This window comes from Oncorhynchus gorbuscha, linkage group LG01, assembly GCF_021184085.1.
Source record: "Oncorhynchus gorbuscha isolate QuinsamMale2020 ecotype Even-year linkage group LG01, OgorEven_v1.0, whole genome shotgun sequence".
NCBI classification, from domain to species: Eukaryota; Metazoa; Chordata; class Actinopteri; order Salmoniformes; family Salmonidae; genus Oncorhynchus; species Oncorhynchus gorbuscha.
This window is the reverse complement of record NC_060173.1, coordinates 107,290,435-107,310,018: the sequence shown is the minus strand read 5'-3', so window position 1 is coordinate 107,310,018 and position 19,584 is coordinate 107,290,435. Positions and strand designations below refer to the sequence as shown.

At 43.8% G+C, this 19,584-nt stretch overlaps 1 pseudogene; it reads right to left on the bottom strand.

Annotated features, from left to right (window-relative positions):
- Window positions 1-402: 402 nt before the first annotated feature.
- LOC123990595 overlaps window positions 403-19,584 on the bottom strand; it is a 71,894-nt pseudogene continuing 52,712 nt past the window's right edge.

Genomic DNA, 19,584 nt, shown 5'->3' with positions numbered 1-19,584 from the left:
ATACATTTAAGTGACAAGGGAAAACCTGCAGTAATTGCATGTATATCAATAAGCATTGATATGGTGAGAAATTCTTTAAAGTGGCAATCAGCAGTTGAAACAATAACGTGTTTTCCCCACCACTGTTTTGCTAAAAAGCTGAGGGATGGTGCTGGAGAAATGGAAACACTCTCAAATTCATAGACAGGGCTATGGATGCAAGGACTGACCATCCATGATATTAAAATGATAGTTTTAATCACGGTTTGTTCAAATGTACATGTTTACAAGCATTGGAGTAAAACAAGCTTATATTTTGGGTTCTGATGGGGTACGACAGTTGAACTAAGCTCACGAGGCAATTATAAATTATATTCTTCAAGAATCAATGGGTACATATCAGAAATGTAAAAGTCAAACAACTTGATGTAGCAACGGGAGATTGGCCCTTTAAGACGTGGTAAACAAATGAACTGCATATTGTAAAGTGCGATGGGCAGTGTGAGTGTCTGGGCTTACAGAACAGACAGAGAGCGTTGTGAGTCCATAAGAGATTGCAGCTTTCAACTAATAACTGATTGGGCAACACTGGTAAGCCACAAATGATCCCAATCGAGTGGAAGGGAGAAAAAAAAATTAATGATATGCTAATTAGCATAGTACGACTCAGAGAGATGGGTCCAGAGAAATATCCTCGTTTTGGTTTCTTCCCAAACTAATTTTCTGCCACATTATCACACCAACAGTGTACAGTTCTTTTCCCCTGGTATGTTTTTTTTCAGAGCTATGCAACATAAAAGCATGAGATTTATTTTACTACACAACAGTTACAGTAAGTTCAGGTCCCAGGTGAGTGGTCTATTTTTCACTTAAACCCCAAACAACTGAAAAGTCAAATTAATAAAATTGCCAAAATCAACAATGAAATTAACAATGATAAGACAAGAAAGTAAACAGATACAATTCAAGGGATTCCAAATAAGTGAAAATATCAGATATCAGACCAATACTTTCCTCTCGCTCACCAAACTGAACTACAATTAACTCAATTGGGGGAGAGACTTAAACCAGCATAGACAGTAGCCCTCTGGGAACCAACCAACAGTCTGATATGAGTCGTCGCACAGAGTGATAATGTCATGAGTATGGGCCACTCGCCAGCCTCCGTTCTGTTTCTCTGATGTTCCCAGGAGACCACTGAGATGGTGCGAGAGCCCTGAGATGGGTGGAGCTTTCCGTTTTGAACCAATCAAACCACATATTATCCCATAGCTCCACCCATAATGCAATGCAGCACACACAGCCTTACTTCAGTCACTGACCACAGAGCCCAAATGCACACCTGACCTACCAACAAAACTCCCTGGTTCATCTTCCAGACCAGTCCCTATCCCTCTCAGAAAAAGGAGGTGTCGGATGAGAAGGCCCCAACCAGCCTGAATTCGTCTCTCATCAGGACACAGATGAGGCGTTGGGGAGGGCCTTGGAGTAGGGAGGGGGTCGCGGGACACATGTATGCAGCAGGATCTCACGCCCTGCAGGGGGAGGGATATCTGGCACACTGGCACCTCCCAATGGCTTTCTGTCATCAGTGCCACCCCCACGTCCTGTGTCTTCTTCCAATGGAGCCAATAAAGCAGCCTGTGGGGATGGGGCAAACAGAAGGGGGAAGTCAAGGTGGCTAACATTCAGGCCGACACAAAATGGAGAATGCAGAGCCCAATACACAGTAGACTTTCCATAGAAAAAGCCAAATAAAAATGTGGAACTGGGCCACGATATATTTTTAGGCAGCCTAAGCATGACCTTAGTAACATACTACACTCCACCAATGAGAGTATGACACCTGAGACTAAGGAAAACATACAAGTCATTCTATTGCTCCATATTCTAAGTCATGGGGGAATGAAACAACCTTGACAGTGATCAGAGCTGGCGCAAGAGAAAGCGACTGTACTGGAAAACGACAGCGGCAAATTAACACAATCTATTTTTACTGAGCAGCAACAAATTACATAAATTAACAAGCTGATTACAAATTAACAAATGCCTGCTCACGTCTCCCAAAATCTCGTTTAAGGCGAGGAAAGGTAAGGAGACATTTAGTGGGCTGGAGCGATGCGGTGCTTGCTTCCAGATCAATGTTTGCATTTGTTTCGGTGGGGCACAGCATAACTCTGGAGGGATGCAAACACAACAAAGCCACACTATGCTAATATCTAAAGCTAACTGGTATCAAACACAACAAAGCCACACTATGCTAATTGCTAAAGCCAACTGGTATCAAACACAACAAAGCCACACTATGCTAATATCTAAAACCAACTGGTATCAAACACAACAAAGCCACACTATGCTAATTGCTAAAGCCAACTGGTATCAAACACAACAAAGCCACACTATGCTAATTGCTAAAGCCAACTGGTATCAATCACAACAAAGCCACACTATGCTAATATCTAAAGCTAACTGGTATCAAACACAACAAAGCCACACTATGCTAATTGCTAAAGCCAACTGGTATCAAACACAACAAAGCCACACTATGCTAATATCTAAAGCCAACTGGTATCAAACACAACAAAGCCACACTATGCTAATATCTAAAACCAACTGGTATCAAACACAACAAAGCCACACTATGCTAATATCTAAAGCCAACTGGTATCAAACACAACAAAGCCACACTATGCTAATATCTAAAACCAACTGGTATCAAACACAACAAAGCCACACCATGCTAATTGCTAAAGCCAACTGGTATCAAACACAACAACCTACCAAAACACTTAACTATAAAACCAGCAGGCTAAACTTAGTATATACGGTGCATTTGGAAAGAATTCATACCCCTAGACTTTTTTCCACATTTTTGTACTTATACTAAAATGGATTAAATTATTATTTTCCCCCTCATCAATCTACACACAATACCCCATAATGACAAAGCAAAAACATTTTTATAAAAAAAAATGACAAAAATAAATAAATAAAATGAAATATCACATTCACATAAGAATTCAGACCCTTTACTCAGTACTTTGTTGAAGCACCTTCGACAGCGATTACAGCCTGGATTCTTCTTGGGAATGACGATGCAAGCTTGACACACCTGTATTTGGGGAGCTTCTCCCATTCTTCTCTGCTTATCCTCTTAAGCTCTGTCAGGTTGGATGACAAGCGTCGATACACAGCTATTTTCAGGTCTCTCAGGAAATGTTCGACACTTGGCATTCAGGCCAAAGAGTTCAATCTTGGTTTTTATCAGACCGGAGAATCTTGTTTCTCATTGTCTGAGAGTCCTTTAGGTGGCTTTTAGCAAACTCCAAGTGGGCTGTCATGTGCCTTTTACTGAAGAGTGGCTTCCCTCTGGCCACTCTACCATAAAGGCCTGATTGGTGGAGTGCTGCAGAGATAGTTGTCCTTCTGGAAGGTTCTCCAATCTCCACAGAGGAACATTTCAGAATTATGGATGCCACTGTGTTCTTGGGGACCTTCAATGCTGCAGAAATGTTTTGGTACCCTTCCCCAAACCTGTCTCAGAGCTCTACTGATAATTCCTTCGACCTCATGGCTTGGTTTTTGCTCTGAAATGTACTGTCAACTGTGGGACCTTATCAATTCAAATCAAATTGATTTATATAGCCCTTCGTACATCAGCTGATATCTCAAAGTGCTGTACAGAAACCCAGCCTAAAACCCCAAACAGCAAGCAATGCAGGTGTAGAAGCACAGCTATATAGACAGGGCGGCAGGGTAGCCTAGTGGTTAGAGTGTTGGACTAGTAACCGGAAGGTTGCAAGTTCAAACCCCCCGAGCTGATGGTCCTTCTGTAGCTCAGTTGGTAGAGCATGGCGCTTGTAACACCAGGGTAGTGGGTTCGATTCCCCGGGACCACCCATACGTAGAATGTATGCACACATGACTGTAAGTCGCTTTGGATAAAAGTGTCCGCTAAATGGCATATATTATTATTATTATTATTACTGACAAGGTACAAATCTGTCATTCTGCCCCTGTACAGGCAGTTAACCCACTGTTCCTAGGCCGTCATTGAAAATAAGAATGTGTTTTTAACTGACTTGCCTGGTTAAATAAAGGTTAAATAAAGGTCAAATAATTATTTCCAAATAATGTCCAATCAATTGAATTTACCACAGGTGGACTCCAACCAAGTTGGTACAACCACAAATCTGTAGACACGAGCACCCTCATAGATATCATCCTAACTAACTCGCCCTCCAAATACACCTCTGCTGTTGTCAACCAGGATCTCAGCTATCACTGCCTCATTGCCTGCATCTGTTATGGGTCTGTGGTCAAACGACCACCCCTCATCACTGTCAAACGCTCCCTAAAACACTTCAGCGAACAGGCCTTTCTAATCGACCTGGCCGGGGTATCCTGGAATGACATTGTCAGTAGAGGATGGCTGGTTGTTCTTTAAAAGTGCCTTCCTCACCATCTTAAATAAGCATGCTCCATTCAAAAAATGTAGAACTAGGAATAGAAATAGCTCTTGGTTCACTCCAGGCCTGTCTTCCCTTGACCAGCACAAAACATCATGTGGCGTTCTGCATTAGCATTGAATAGCCCCCGCGATATGCAACTTTTCAGGGAAGTTAGGAACCAATATACACAGGCAGTTAGGAAAGCTAAGGCTAGCTTTTCAAACAGAAATTGGCATCCTGTAGTACAAACTCAAAAAAAGTTCTGGGACACTGTAAAGTCCATGGAGAATAAGAGCACCTCCTTCCAGAATAATCCACAATAATTGAGAATTTCAATAATCATTTCTCTACGGCTGGCCACGCTTTTCACCTGGCTACCCCTACCCCGGTATACTGCCCGGCACCCTCCACAGCAACCCGCCCAAGCCCCCACCATTTCTTCTTCACCGAAATCCAGATAGCTGATGTTCTGAAATACAAAATCTGGACACCTACAAATCAGCCGGGCTAGACAATCTGGACCCTCTCTTTCTAACATTATCTGCCGAAATTGTTGCAACCCTTATTACTAGCCTGTTCAACCTCTCTTTCATATCGTCTGATATTCACAAAGATTGGAAAGCTGCCGCGGTCATCACCCTCTTCAAAAGGGGGAGACGCTCTAGACCCAAACTGCTACAGACCTATATCTATCCTATCCTGCCTTTCTAAGGTATTCGAAAGCCAAGTTAACAGATTACCGACCATTTAAAATCCCACCGTACCTTCTCCGCTATGCAATCTGGTTTCAGAGCTGGTCATGGGTGCACCTCAGCCACGCTCAAGGTCCTAAACGATATCATAACTGCCATCGATAAGAGACATTACTGTGCAGCCGTATTTGTCGACCTGGCCAAGGCTTTTGACTCTGTCAATCACCACATTCTTATCGGTAGACTTAACAGCCTTGGTTTCTCAAATGACTGCCTCGCCTGGTTCACCAACTACTTCTCAGACAGAGATCAGTGTGTCAAATCGGAGGGCCTGTTGTCCGGACCTCTGGCAGTCTCTATGGGGGTGCCACAGGTTTAAATTCTTGGGCTGACTCTCTTCTCTGTATACATCAATGATGTCGCTCTTGCTTCTGGTGATTCTCTGATCCACCTCTACGCAGACGACACCATTCTGTATACATCTGGCCCTTCTTTGGACACTGTGTTAACTAACCTCCAGACGAGTTTCAATGCCATACAACTCTCCTTCCGTGGCCTCCAACTGCTCTTAAATGCAAGTAAAACTAAATGCATGCTCTTCAACCGATCGCTGCCCGCACCTGCCCGCCCATCCAGCATCACTACTCTGGATGGTTCTGACTTCGAGTATGTGGACAACTACAAACGCCTAGGTGTCTGGTTAGACTGCAAACTCTCCTTCCAGATTCATGTTAAGCATCTCCAATCCAAAATTAAATCTAGAATTCACTTCCTATTTCGCAACAAAGCATCCTTCACTCATGCTGCCAAACATACCCTCGTAAAACTGACCATCCTACCGATCCTTGACCTCGGCGATGTCATTTAAAAAATAGCTCCCAACACTCTACTCAACAAATTGGATGCAGTCCATCACAGCACCATCCGTTTTGTCACCAAAGCCCCATATACTACCCACCACTGCAACCTGTACGCTCTCGTTCTCTGGCCCTCGCTTCATACTTGTCGCCAAACCCACTGGCTTCAGGTCATCTAAAAGTCTCTGATAGGTAAGGCCCCGCCTTATCTCAGCTCACTGGTCACCATAGCACGCGCTCCAACAGGTATCTCTCTAGTCACCCCCAAAGCCAATTCTTCCTTTGGCCGCATTTCCTTCCAGTTCTCTGCTGCCAATGACTGGAATAAATTGCAAAAATCACTGAAGCTGGAGACTCTTACCTCCCTCACTAGCTTTAAGCACCAGCTGTCTGAGCAGCTCACAGATCACTGCACCTGTACATAGCCCATCTGTAAATAGCCCATTCAACTACCTCATCCCCATACTGTATTTATTTATTTATCTTGCTCCTTTGTACCCCTGTATCTCTACTTGCACATTCATCTTCTGCACATCTACCATTCTAGTGTTTATATGGTATATTGTAATTACTTCGCCACCATGGCCTATGTTATTGCCTTACCTCCCTTTTCTTACCTCATTTGCACACACTGTATATAGATTTTCTTCAACTGTTATTGAATTGTATGTTTGTTTTATTCCATGTGTAACTCTGTGTTGTTGTATGTGTCAAACTGCTTTGCATTAATCTTGGCCAGGTCGCAGTTGTAAATGAGAACATGTTCTCAACTTGCCTACCTGGTTAAATAAAAGGTGAAAAAAAAGTTGATCAATGGAAACAGGATGCACCTGAGCTCATAGAAAATGGTCTGAATTCTTATGTAAATAGGTTACTTCTGATTTATATATTTTTTATACATTTGCACAATTGTATATATTTTTTTACTGTCATTATGCCATTATGGAGTATTGTGTGTAGATTGAGGAGGTAAAATATTTTTTAATACATTTTAGAATAACGCTGTAACGTAACAAAATGTGTAAATACTGAAAACTTTTTAAATGCACTGTACCTAACCAGACAGAACACAACAACCTACCAATACTTAAATAGACAACCAGCAGGCTAAAACTAGTATATACTTAACCAGCAACCTGCCACTACTTTAGTGTACATACTAAACAGCAGGATACACCTAGCCTACTGCATATACAGAAACATACAGTCATGGCTAAAACTATTGAGAATGACACGAATATTAATTTTCACAAAGTCTGCTGCCTCAGTTTGTATGATGGCAATTTGCATATACTCAAGAATGTTATGAAGAGTGATCAGATGAATTGCAATTAATTGCAAAGTCCCTCTTTGCCATGCAAATGAACTGAATCCCCCAAAACATTTCCACTGCATTTCAGCCCTGCCACAAAAGGACCAGCTGACATCATGTCAGTGATTCTCTCGTTAACACAGGTGTGAGTGTTGATGAGGACAAGGCTGGAGATCACTCTGTCATGCTGATTGAGTTCGAATAACAGACTGGAAGCTTTAAAAGGAAGGTGGTGCTTGGAATCATTGTTCTTCCTCTGTCAACCATGGTTACCTGCAAGGAAGCACGTGTCATCATCATTGCTTTGCACAAAAAGGGCTTCACAGGCAAGGATATTGCTTCCAGTAAGATTGCACCTAAATCAACCATTTATCAGATCATCAAAAACTTCAAGGAGAGCGGTTCAATTGTTGTGAAGGCGGCTTCAGGGCGCCCAAGAAAGTCCAGCAAGCGCCAGGACCGTCTAGTAAAGTTGATTCAGCTGCGGGATCGGGGCACCACCAGTAGAGAGCTTGCTCAGGAATGGCAGCAGGCAGGTGTGAGTGCATCTGCATGCACAGTGAGGCAAAGACTTTTGGAGGATGGCCTGGTGTCAAGAAGAGCAGCAAACAAGCCACTTCTCACCAGGAAAAACACAAGGGACAGACTGATATTCTGCAAAAGGTACAGGGATTGGACTGCTGAGGACTGGGGTAAAGTCATTTTCTCTGATGAATCCCCTTTCCGATTGTTTCGGGCATCCGGAAAAAACTAAAGGTGAGCACTACCATTAGTCCTGTGTCATGCCAACAGTAAAGCATCCTGAGACCATTCATGTGTTAGGTTGCTTCTCAGCCAAGAGAGTGGGCTGACTCACAATTTTGCCTAAGAACACTCCAAGCATTGATTATGCAAGAATGGGCTGCCATCAGTCAGGATGTGGCCCAGAAGCTAATTAACAGCATGCCAGGGCAGATTGCAGAGGTCTTGAAAAAGAAGGGTCAACACTGTAAATATTGAGTCTTTGCATCAACTTCATGTAATTGTCAATAAAAGCCTTTGACATTTATGAAATGCTTGTAATTATACTTCAGTATTCCATAGTGACATCTGACAAAAATATCTAAAGAAGCAGCAGACTTCTTGAAAATTAATATTTGTGTCATTCTCAAAACTTTCGGCCACGACTGTACTACTCCCTAGTATACAGCATGGGTCTTCAACCTTGTCTTGCCCAAGGACCCCCTCCCAGGCAAACCGGAGACCCAGGGACCCCCATCAAAAGTGACCGAAAACATTTGTTTTCCTACTGTACATGTCTTGTCCTATCATCAGGTGAATGATTTTTAAAATTTTATTTCACCTTTATTTAACCAGATAGGTCAGTTGAGAACAAGTTCTCATTTGCAACTGCGACCTGGCCAAGATAAAGCAAAGCAGTTTGAAACATACAACAACACAGAGTTACACATAAATAAACGTACAGTCAATAACACAATAGAATAATCTATGTGCAGTGTGTGCAAATGTAGAAGAGTAGGGAGGTAAGACAATAAATAGGACATAGAGGCGAAATAATGACAATTTAGCATTAACACTGGAGTAATAGATGTGCAGATGATGATGCGCAAGTAGAGATACTGGGGTGCAAAAGAGCTAGAGGATAAGTAACAATATGGGGATGAGGTAGTTGGGTGTGCTATTTACAGATTGGCTGTGTACAGATACAGTGATCGGTAAGCTGCTCTGACAGCTGATGCTTCAAGTTAGTGAGGTCGATATAAGACTCCAGCTTCAGTGATTTTTGCCATTCGTTCCAGTCATTGGCAGCAGAGAACTGGAAGGAAACGCAGCCAAAGGAAGTGTTGGCTTTAGGGATGACCAGTGAAATAAACCTGCTGGAGCGCGTGCTACGTACGGGTGGGTGTTGCTATGGTGACCAGTGAGCTGATAAAGGCAGGGACAAGTAATCAACTTTTTTAAATGAATAGATTTGGCAAACAGTTTTTAATTTTGTTGACCTCCCCACATTATAATTAAAAGAGGAAGTGTAAAAATTCTAACATAGCCTATGAGCTAGAAAGGTAACTCCAAACACATTTTCGCTAAGAGCAGCAGTTTAAACAAAGGTTAGCCATGTCTTGGCAAAAATGAATGTCCAAGTCAAGAAAGCTTACCAATAGCACTTGCCGCACTGGTAGCCTATTTACGCGTGCTTTTTCAAAGCCTATGTTAGATACTCCAGTGAGTGTAATTAGTTCCTATGAGTATAATTTCATCAATATTGGGAGTAGAGAAATAACATTGACATCATTATAAATAAGACGTTCTCCTCTTTTCTACTGTAGGTACAGTGCCTTCAGAAAGTATTCATACCCCTTGACATTTTCCACATTTCATTGTGTTACGGCCTGAATTTAAAATGTTTTAAATTGAGATATTCTGTCACTGGCCTACACAGAATACCTCATAAGTTAAAAGTGGAATTATGTTTTTAGAAATTTGTGCAAATTAATTGAAATGAAAAACTAAAATGTCTTGAGTCTATAAGTATTCAACCCTTTGTTATGGCAAGCCTAAATAAGTAAAAACAAGTCACATAATAAGTTGCATGGACTCACTCTGTGTGCAATAATTTGGGCTGTAAGCACAACCCCCACCTGTGAACATCGGGCCCTCATACCACCCTCATGGAGTCTGTCTCTGACCGTTTGAGCAGACACATGCACATTTGTGGCCTGCTGGAGGTCATTTTGCAGGCCTCTGGCAGTGCTCCTCCTGCTCCTCCTTGCACAAAGGCGTTGCTTCCTAAGTGGACAGTTTGATTTCACAGAAGTGTGATTGACTTGGAGTTACATTGTGTTGTTTAAGTGTTCCCTTTATTTTTTTGAGCAGTTTATTAGGAAAATTATAACTTTGTAATCTGAATATTTTCCTTGTTGCCCTGACTTCCTAGTTAAGTACAGTTACATGATTAATTAGTTAATCACGAAATGCTAATTACAGAGAATCTTTGATAACAACTAAAAGTCTTAATGATAGTAAAGACATGACACTTCCAAACAACTCAACTTCAGTTTAATCTGTCCACAGAATATTTTGCTAGATGTGCTGTGGAACATCCAGGTGCTCTTTTGTGAACTTCAGACATGCAGCAATGTTTTTTTTAGAGTGCAGTTTCTTCTTCAGTGATGTCTTCCCATGAACACCATTCTTGTTTAGTGTTTGACATATCGTAGACTCGTCAACAGAGATGTTAGCATGTTCCATAGATTTCTGTAAGTGTTTAGCTGACACTCTGGGATTCTTCTTAACCTCATTGAGCATTCTGCACTGAGCTCTTACAGTCATCTTTGCAGGACGGACACTCCTAGGGAGAGAAGCAACAGTGCTGAACTTTCTCCATTTATAGACAATTTGTCTTACCGTGGACTGATGAACATCAAGGTATTGTTGCAAGTCAACAATTCTTAATCTTTGGTCTTCTGAGATCTCTTTTGTTTGAAGCATGGTTCACATCAGGCAATGCTTCTTGTGAATAACAAGCTCAAATTTTGTGAGAGTTTTTGTTTGGCAGGGCTTCTCTAACCAACACCTCCAATCACGTCTCATTGATTGGACTCCAGGTTAGCTGACTCCTGACTCCAATTAGCTTTTGGAAAAGTCATTAGCCTCGGGGTTCACATACTTTTGCCAACCTACACTGTGAATGTTTAAATGATGTATTCAATATAGACAAGAAAAATACAATAATTTGTGTGTTATTAGTTTAAGCACACTATGTTTGTCTATTGTTGTAAGATGAAGATCAGATCAAATTTTATGACACATTTTTGCAGAAATCCAGGTAATTCCAGAGGGTTCACATACTTTTTCTTACCACTGTACATAGCAAATCAGACAACAATCAAACCAGTCTAGTGTTGTACTGTCAACATGGGTCAGATCATTCAAGGGGATGTGGGGAAGGACATTTCTCCTCCCTTCTGTCTCCCTCTCCCTCTTTTCCTATAAACTCACCTCATTTGATTGGCTGATGATTTTAACTGATTTACATATGCTGGGGATAATTACTAGCTTTCTATTTAGAGCTTGGCAACACACAGGCTATAATTTAACACTCAGACATCTTGACGGAATAAAAAAAAGTGATGTGGGGGGTTGGGAGAGTTTCCTGAAATCCAACTCTTTTTCGCACAGTTTTTTCTTCCAACACACGGCACAGGGAAAGGAGCCAAGACAAACATTCATTCCCTGTTTGAGTTTCAATTATTCTAAGAATCAGATCTGGGTCTGGGGCCAAGGACTGAATCTGTTGATGAACTCTCAGCTCTCATCTCCGGAAGAAAACACATTTATTGGCTTTAAACGAACTTGAATGTTGAACAAAAAAAGAAATGTGTGGTTGGATGTGCCAAGGCCAAAGCAGGCAGTATATTTCAATGTGTTACAGCCAAGCATACACTTACCTTCAGAACCAAGACAGGTGCAATTATACAGCACAATGCATGCAAGGGGTAATCTATCATCGCAAGTGCCTTTTAACTGATCATCTCAGACTATTCAGAACGGCATGAAGCACAGAATAGATAGACAGTAATTTAGTCCAGGTGTCCCTTTCCTTCCGTCATATCAAATCAGACGGAATAAAACAAAGACAATTGTTTTATTGTCTTTCTGCATCTCATAACAGAGAGGACAGAAAACAGATTTCCATGTCTCAGTCTGGTGAATACAGTTTAAAAAAAAATCTTATTAAAACTACAGTGACTGGACCTTTGTCTGTCAAAGCCATTCTTTGACAGAAGTTTTTCTTATACTCGGTATGAGTTGCATTATGTGATGGGCAAAAATATTGACTTGACTTAAACCCTTTTACTCTGTGAGGAAGAAGCAAGAAGAAAGTAGTGATAAGTAAACACACTAGAAGACAGACTAGCAGCAGCATGCTTCTTACTCAGGCAGGCAGGATGTCCAGGAGCCTCTCAGGGCCTGGAACAAGGGTGGGGGTGTAGGAGGGGATCAGTAGGGGGGAACATAACATCTCCTGCCTGGGCTGTTAGGCCGACAGCAGGTGTCATGACTCTCTCTCCCTGGTGAGGATCAAAAGGACCCATCAGCTATTTGTCTCTCCCAAGCTTTATATTTCCCCACCCCTTATCCAATGTGTAACAAGCCGTCATATTGTGTCAGTCCACTAGGGACCTGTTTTCATCGCATTATGTTAGTAATCAATAACCTATACCGTGTGTGTGTGTTTATGTATTTCTGTGTGATTATTTAGTTAGTTAGTAAATAAATAATTTAGCCAAATTGTGTATCGCTGATTCATCACAGATTTACGAAGTCAACTTCCGGCGCCGACAGAGATGGCCGCCTCGCTTTGCGTTCCTAGGAAACTATGCAGTTTTTTGTTTTTTTACATTAGTACCCCAGGTCATCTTAGGTTTAATTACATACAGCCGAGAAGAACTATTGAATATAAGATCAGCGTCAACTCACCATCAGTACGACCAAGAATATGTTTTTCGGAAAGCGGATCCTGTGTTCTGCCTTTCAAACAGGACAACGGAATGGATCCCATGCAGAGACCCAAAAAAACGACTCCGAAAAAGAGGGAAACGAGGCGGTCTTCTGGTCAGACTCCGGAGACGGGCACATCGTGCACCACTCCCTAGCATTTTTCTCACCAATGTCCAGTCTCTTGACAAAAAGGTTGATGAAATCCGAGCGAGGGTAGCATTCCAGAGGGACATCAGAGACTGTAAAGTTCTTTGCTTCACGGAAACATGGCTCACTGGAGAGACGCTATCGGAATCGGTGAAGCAAACACCTTTCTGGTAAGAAGAGGGGCGGGGGCGTATGCCTCATGGCTAACGAGACATGGTGTGATGAAAGAAACACACAGGAACTCAAATCCTTCTGTTCACCTGATTTAGAATTCCTCACAATCAAATGTAGACCGCATTATCTACCAAGAGAATTCTCTTCGTTTATAATCACAGCCGTATATATCCCCCCCCCAAGCAGACATATCAATGGCTCTGAACAAACTTTATTTGACTCTTTGCAAACTGGAATCCATTTATCCGGAGGCTGCATTCATTGTAGCTGGGGATTTTAACAAGGCTAATCTGAAAACAAGACTCCCTAAATTTGATCAGCATATCGATTGCGCAACTAGGGGGTGGAAAAACCTTGGATCATTGTTACTCTAACTTCCGCGATGCATATAAGGCCCTGCCCCGCCCTCCTTTCGGAAAAGCTGACCACGACTCCATTTTGTTGATCCCTGCCTACAGACAGAAACTAAAACAAGAGGCTCCCACGCTGAGGTCTGTCCAACGCTGGTCCGACCAAGCTGACTCCACACTGCAAGACTGCTTCCATCACGTGGACTGGGATAACAAAATTGACGAATACGCTGATTCGGTGTGCGAGTTCATTAGAACGTGCGTTGAAGAGGTCGTTCCCATAGCAACGATTAAAACATTCCCTAACCAGAAACCGTGGATTGATGGCAGCATTTGCGTGAAACTGAAAGCGCGAACCACTGCTTTTAATCAGGGCAAGGTGTCTGGTAAACATGACCGAATACAAACAGTGCAGCTATTCCCTCCGCAAGGATATCAAACAAGCTAAGCGTCAGTACAGAGACAAAGTAGAATCTCAATTCAACGGCTCAGACACAAGAGGCATGTGGCAGGGTCTACAGTCAATCATGGACTACAAGAAGAAATCCAGCCCAGTCACGGACCAGGATGTCTTGCTCCCAGGCAGACTAAATAACTTTTTTGCCAGCTTTGAGGACAATACAATGCCACTGACACGGCCTGCAACGAAAAAATGCGGACTCTCCTTCACTGCAGCCAAGGTGAGTAAGACATTTAAACGTGTTAACCCTCGCAAGGCTGCAGGCCCAGACAGCATCCCCAGCCGCGCCCTCAGAGCATGCGCAGACCAGCTGGCCGGTGTGTTTACGGACATATTCAATCAATCCCTATACCAGTCTGCTGTTCCCACATGCTTCAAGAGGGCCACCATTGTTCCTGTTCCCAAGAAAGCCAAGGTAATTGAGCTAAACGACTACTGCCCCGTAGCACTCACTTCCGTCATCATGAAGTGCTTTGAGAGACTTGTCAAGGACCATATCACCTCCACCCTACCTGACACCCTAGACCCACTCCAATTTGCTTACCGCCCAAATAGGTCCACAGACGATACAATCTCAACCACCCTGCACACTGCCCTAACCCATCTGGACAAGAGGAATACCTATGTGAGAATGCTGTTCATCGACTACAGCTCGGCATTCAACACCATAGTACCCTCCAAGCTCGTCATCAAGCTCGAGACCCTGGGTCTCGACCCCGCCCTGTGGAACTGGGTACTGGACTTCCTGACGGGCCGCCCCTGGTGGTGAGGGTAGGCAACAACCTCTCCACCCCGCTGATCCTCAACACTGGGGCCCCACAAGGGTGCGTTCTGAGCCTCTCCTGTACTCCCTGTTCACCCACGACTGCGTAGCCATGCACGCCTCCAACTCAATCATCAAGTTTGCGGACGACACAACAGTGGTAGGCTTGATTACTAACAACGACGAGATGGCCTACAGGGAGGAGGTGAGGGCCCTCGGAGTGTGGTGTCAGGAAAATAACCTCACACTCAACGTCAACAAAACTAAGGAGATGATTGTGGACTTCAGGAAACAGCAGAGGGAACACCCCCCTATCCACATCGATGGAACAGTAGTGGAGAGGGTAGCAAGTTTTAAGTTCCTCGGCATACACATCACAGACAAAAAAGAGTTGCACCCCTTCTGAAAAAACCTACACTCGATCCCTCCGATGTCAACAATTACAGACCAGTATCCCTTCTTTCTTTTCTCTCCAAAACTCTTGAACGTGCCGTCCTTGGCCAGCTCTCCCGCTATCTCTCTCTGAATGACCTTCTTGATCCAAATCAGTCAGGTTTCAAGACTAGTCATTCAACTGAGACTGCTCTCCTCTGTATCACGGAGGCGCTCCGCACTGCTAAAGCTAACTCTCTCTCCTCTGCTCTCATCCTTCTAGATCTATCGGCTGCCTTCGATACTGTGAACCATCAGATCCTCCTCTCCACCCTCTCCGAGTTGGGCATCTCCGGCGCGGCCCACGCTTGGATTGCGTCCTACCTGACAGGTCGCTCCTACCAGGTGGCGTGGCGAGAATCTGTCTCGTCACCACGCGCTCTCACCACTGGTGTCCCCCAGGGCTCTGTTCTTGGCCCTCTCCTATTCTCGCTATACACCAAGTCACTTGGCTCTGTCATAACTTCACATGGTCTCTCCTATCATTGCTATGCAGACGACACACAATTAATCTTCTCCTTTCCACCTTCTGATGACCAGGTGGCGAATCGCATCTCTGCATGTCTGGCAGACATATCAGTGTGGATGACGGATCACCACCTCAAGCTGAACCTCGGCAAGACGGAGCTGCTCTTCCTCCCGGGAAGGACTGCCCGTTCCATGATCTCGCCATCACGGTTGACAACTCCATTGTGTCCTCCTCCCAGAGCGCCAAGAACCTTGGCGTGATCCTGGACAACACCCTGTCGTTCTCAACCAACATCAAGGCGGTGGCCCGTTCCTGTAGGTTCATGCTCTACAACATCCGCAGAGTACGACCCTGCCTCACACAGGAAGCGGCGCAGGTCCTAATCCAGGCACTTGTCATCTCCGTCTGGATTACTGCAACTCGCTGTTGGCTGGGCTCCCTGCCTGTGCCATTAAACCCCTTCAACTCATCCAGAACGCCGCAGCCCGTCTGGTGTTCAACCTTCCCAAGTTCTCTCACGTCACCCCGCTCCTCCGTTCTCTCCACTGGCTTCCAGTTGAAGCTCGCATCCGCTACAAGACCATGGTGCTTGCCTACGGAGCTGTGAGGGGAACGGCACCTCAGTACCTCCAGGCTCTGATCAGGCCCTACACCCAAACAAGGGCACTGCGTTCATCCACCTCTGGCCTGCTCGCCTCCCTACCACTGAGGAAGTACAGCTCCCGCTCAGCCCAGTCAAAACTGTTCGCTGCTCTGGCCCCCCCAATGGTGGAACAAACTCCCTCACGACGCCAGGACAGCAGAGTCAATCACCAAATTCCGGAGACACCTGAAACCCCACCTCTTTAAGGAATACCTAGGATAGGATAAGTAATCCCTCTCACCCCCCCCCTTAAGATTTAGATGCACTATTGTAAAGTGACTTCCACTGGATGTCATAAGGTGAATGCACCAATTTGTAAGTCGCTCTGGATAAGAGCGTCTGCTAAATGACTTAAATGTAAATGTAAATGTAAACTGAATTGGTCCACTCACACAGACAGCATCGTGAAGAAGGCGCAGCAGCTCCTCTTCAACCTCAGGAGGCTGAAGAAATTCGGCTTGTCACCAAAAGCACTCACACATTTCTACAGATGCACAATTGAGAGCATCCTGGCGGGCTGTATCACCGCCTGATACGGCAACTGCTCCGCCCTCAACCGTAAGGCTCTCCAGAGGGTAGTGAGGTCTGCACAACACATCACCGGGGGGCAAACTACCTGCCCTCCAGGACACCTACACCACCCGATGTTACAGGAAGGCCATAAAGATCATCAAGGACATCAACCACCCGAGCCACTGCCTGTTCACCCCGCTATCATCCAGAAGGCGAGGTCAGTACAGGTGCATCAAAGCTGGGACCGAGAGACTGAAAAACAGCTTCTATCTCAAGGCCATCAGACTGTTAAACAGCCACCACTAACATTGAGTGGCTGCTGCCAACACACTGACACTGACTCAACTCCAGCCACTTTAATAATGGGAATTGATGGGAAATGATGTAAATATATCACTAGCCACTTTAAACAATGCTACCTTATATTATGTTACTTACCCTACATTATTCATCTCATATGCATACGTATATACTGTACTCTATATCATCGACTGCATCCTTATGTAATACGTGTATCACTAGCCACTTTAACTATGCCACTTTGTTTACATACTCATCTCATTTGTATATACTGTATTCGATACCATCTACAGCAGGGGTGTCAAAGTCAAATGGACGGAGGGCCAAATAAAAAATTTAGCTACAAGCCGAGGGCCGGACTGTTCGAATGTTCATTGAAAATTTTTTAAATGACGCATATAGTCTAGTGAACCTAATTGAACCTACTGAAAACCTAACAAATATATTCCAATATGATCAGATAAATAAAGCAATATTTTCTTATGGCTCTGTCAGTAATCTTTAATTTTCAACAGACACAAAAGACAAATTTCCTTTATATAAAAATCCCCATAACATGAACATTAAATGAAAGAAACCGGTATTCAAGGCACCATCAGTAGCCTATATTTTCTATTTTAGCAAAAGTGGGCTAAATTTACTTCAAAGAAAAAAACAATAATAGCAATTTTCTATCATCCACTCAACTGAAATATTTTTAAAATATAATTGGATTGAAATACAATAAAATAAAGTGCAAAAATCTATTAATCAAAAACAACACTTTGTTTAAGGAGAAGTAACATGCAGTGAAAACAAATATTAAACTTTAACTTTTAAACTTGAACTGAGTAAAAACTCTAAATATGTGATTGCACAGTAATGTTCACTTGTTTGAGGTTGAGGGTGATACTTGGTGGTGTCCCATCTTTTCCACAAGTTCATCAATGTTCGGGGTAAGGCTCTGAGCTGAGGAAATCCTCAGAATTGAGTGGAGGTGTTCAGCAGTAAGTCGACTTCTGTGTGATGTTTTGTTCAAGTTCATCAAAGAAAACAGTTGTTCACACAGGTATGTGCTGCCAAACATAGACAACGTTTGAGCAGCCTGGATGCGCAGCTGGGGCATTGTGTCGGGGAGGAAACGGGCGAACTCCGCAGCACCCACTGCCGCATATTTTGCCCTCAGTGCATCATTGCATTGGAGGTCAATCAACTCCATTTGGAGGTTTGGTGGTGAGCTTTCCACGTCAACAGCAAATGGGTTACCGAGCAGTTCCAACCTGCTTTTTTGTGCTTCAAAGTCAGCAAATCGGCGTCGAAAGTCAGCGGCAAGCATACCTATTTTATCAGCCAACTGTGCGCTCGGGAACGCACTGGTAGAGAGCTTCTCTTTCATGGTCTGGCAGCTGGGAAAGTGGCTCAAATTTTCTTTCCGCATCTGCGTCTCCCACAGAGTCAGTTTGGTTTTAAATGCCTTCACTGTACTGTACATATCAGAGATGACACGATCCCGACCCTGCAGCTGCAAGTTCATTGCATTCAGATGACTCGTAATGTCACACAGAAAAGCCATTTCACACAGAAACATTTCGTCTCGGAGTTGTGTTGTGTCTTTCCCTTTGCTGTCCAAGAACAGACAAATCTCCTCACGAAGCTCGAAACATCTTTGAAGCACCTTTCCCTGGCTTAGCCATCGCACCTCTGTGTGATAAGGCAAATCACCATGCTCCGTTTCTAACTCCGTCAGAAATGCCTTGAACTGGCGGTGATTCAAACCTTTGGCTCTGATAAAGTTAACTGTGCGCGTGATGATGCTCATTACATGCTCCATTTTCAAGGCTTTACCGCACAACGCTTCCTGGTGTATGATACAATGATAAGCTGTCAGCTCACCTGTCGCGTTTTCCTCTTGCATCTTTTCCCGTATCTTCGCCACCAGTCCGCTCCTGTGTCCACACATCGCAGGTGCTCCGTCGGTTGTCAAACCCACAAGTTTTTCCCAAGGCAGCTCCATCTCATTTACACATCTTGACACCTCTTCATACAAATCATGCCCCGTAGTTGTGCCATGCATAGGACGTAAAGCCAAAAACTCCTCTGTCACGCTTAGGCTGGAGTCCACTCCGCGGATGAAAATTGACAACTGGGCAATGTCAGAAATGTCGGTGCTCTCATCCACAGCCAAGGAATATGCAATGAAATCTTTTCCCTTTTTCACAAGCTGCTCTTTTAGATTGATGGACAACTGGTCTACTCTCTCGGCAATGGTGTTTCTGCTCAGACTCACATTTAAAAAGAGTTGCCTTTTTTCTGGGCAAACTTCGTCACAAACTTTAATCATGCAGTTTTTGATGAAATCCCCTCCGTAAATGGCCGGGCTGATTTAGCGATCTCTTCTGCCAAAATAAAACTGGCCTTGACAGCAGCCTGGCCTTGTGATTTGGCTTTTTGAACAGAGCCTGTCGAGATTTGAGGCCTCGTTTTAATTCCTCTGCCTTTTGTAGCCTTTGTTCCATGTCCATATTCTTGTTTTTGTCCGCGTGTTTCGTTTCATAATGTCG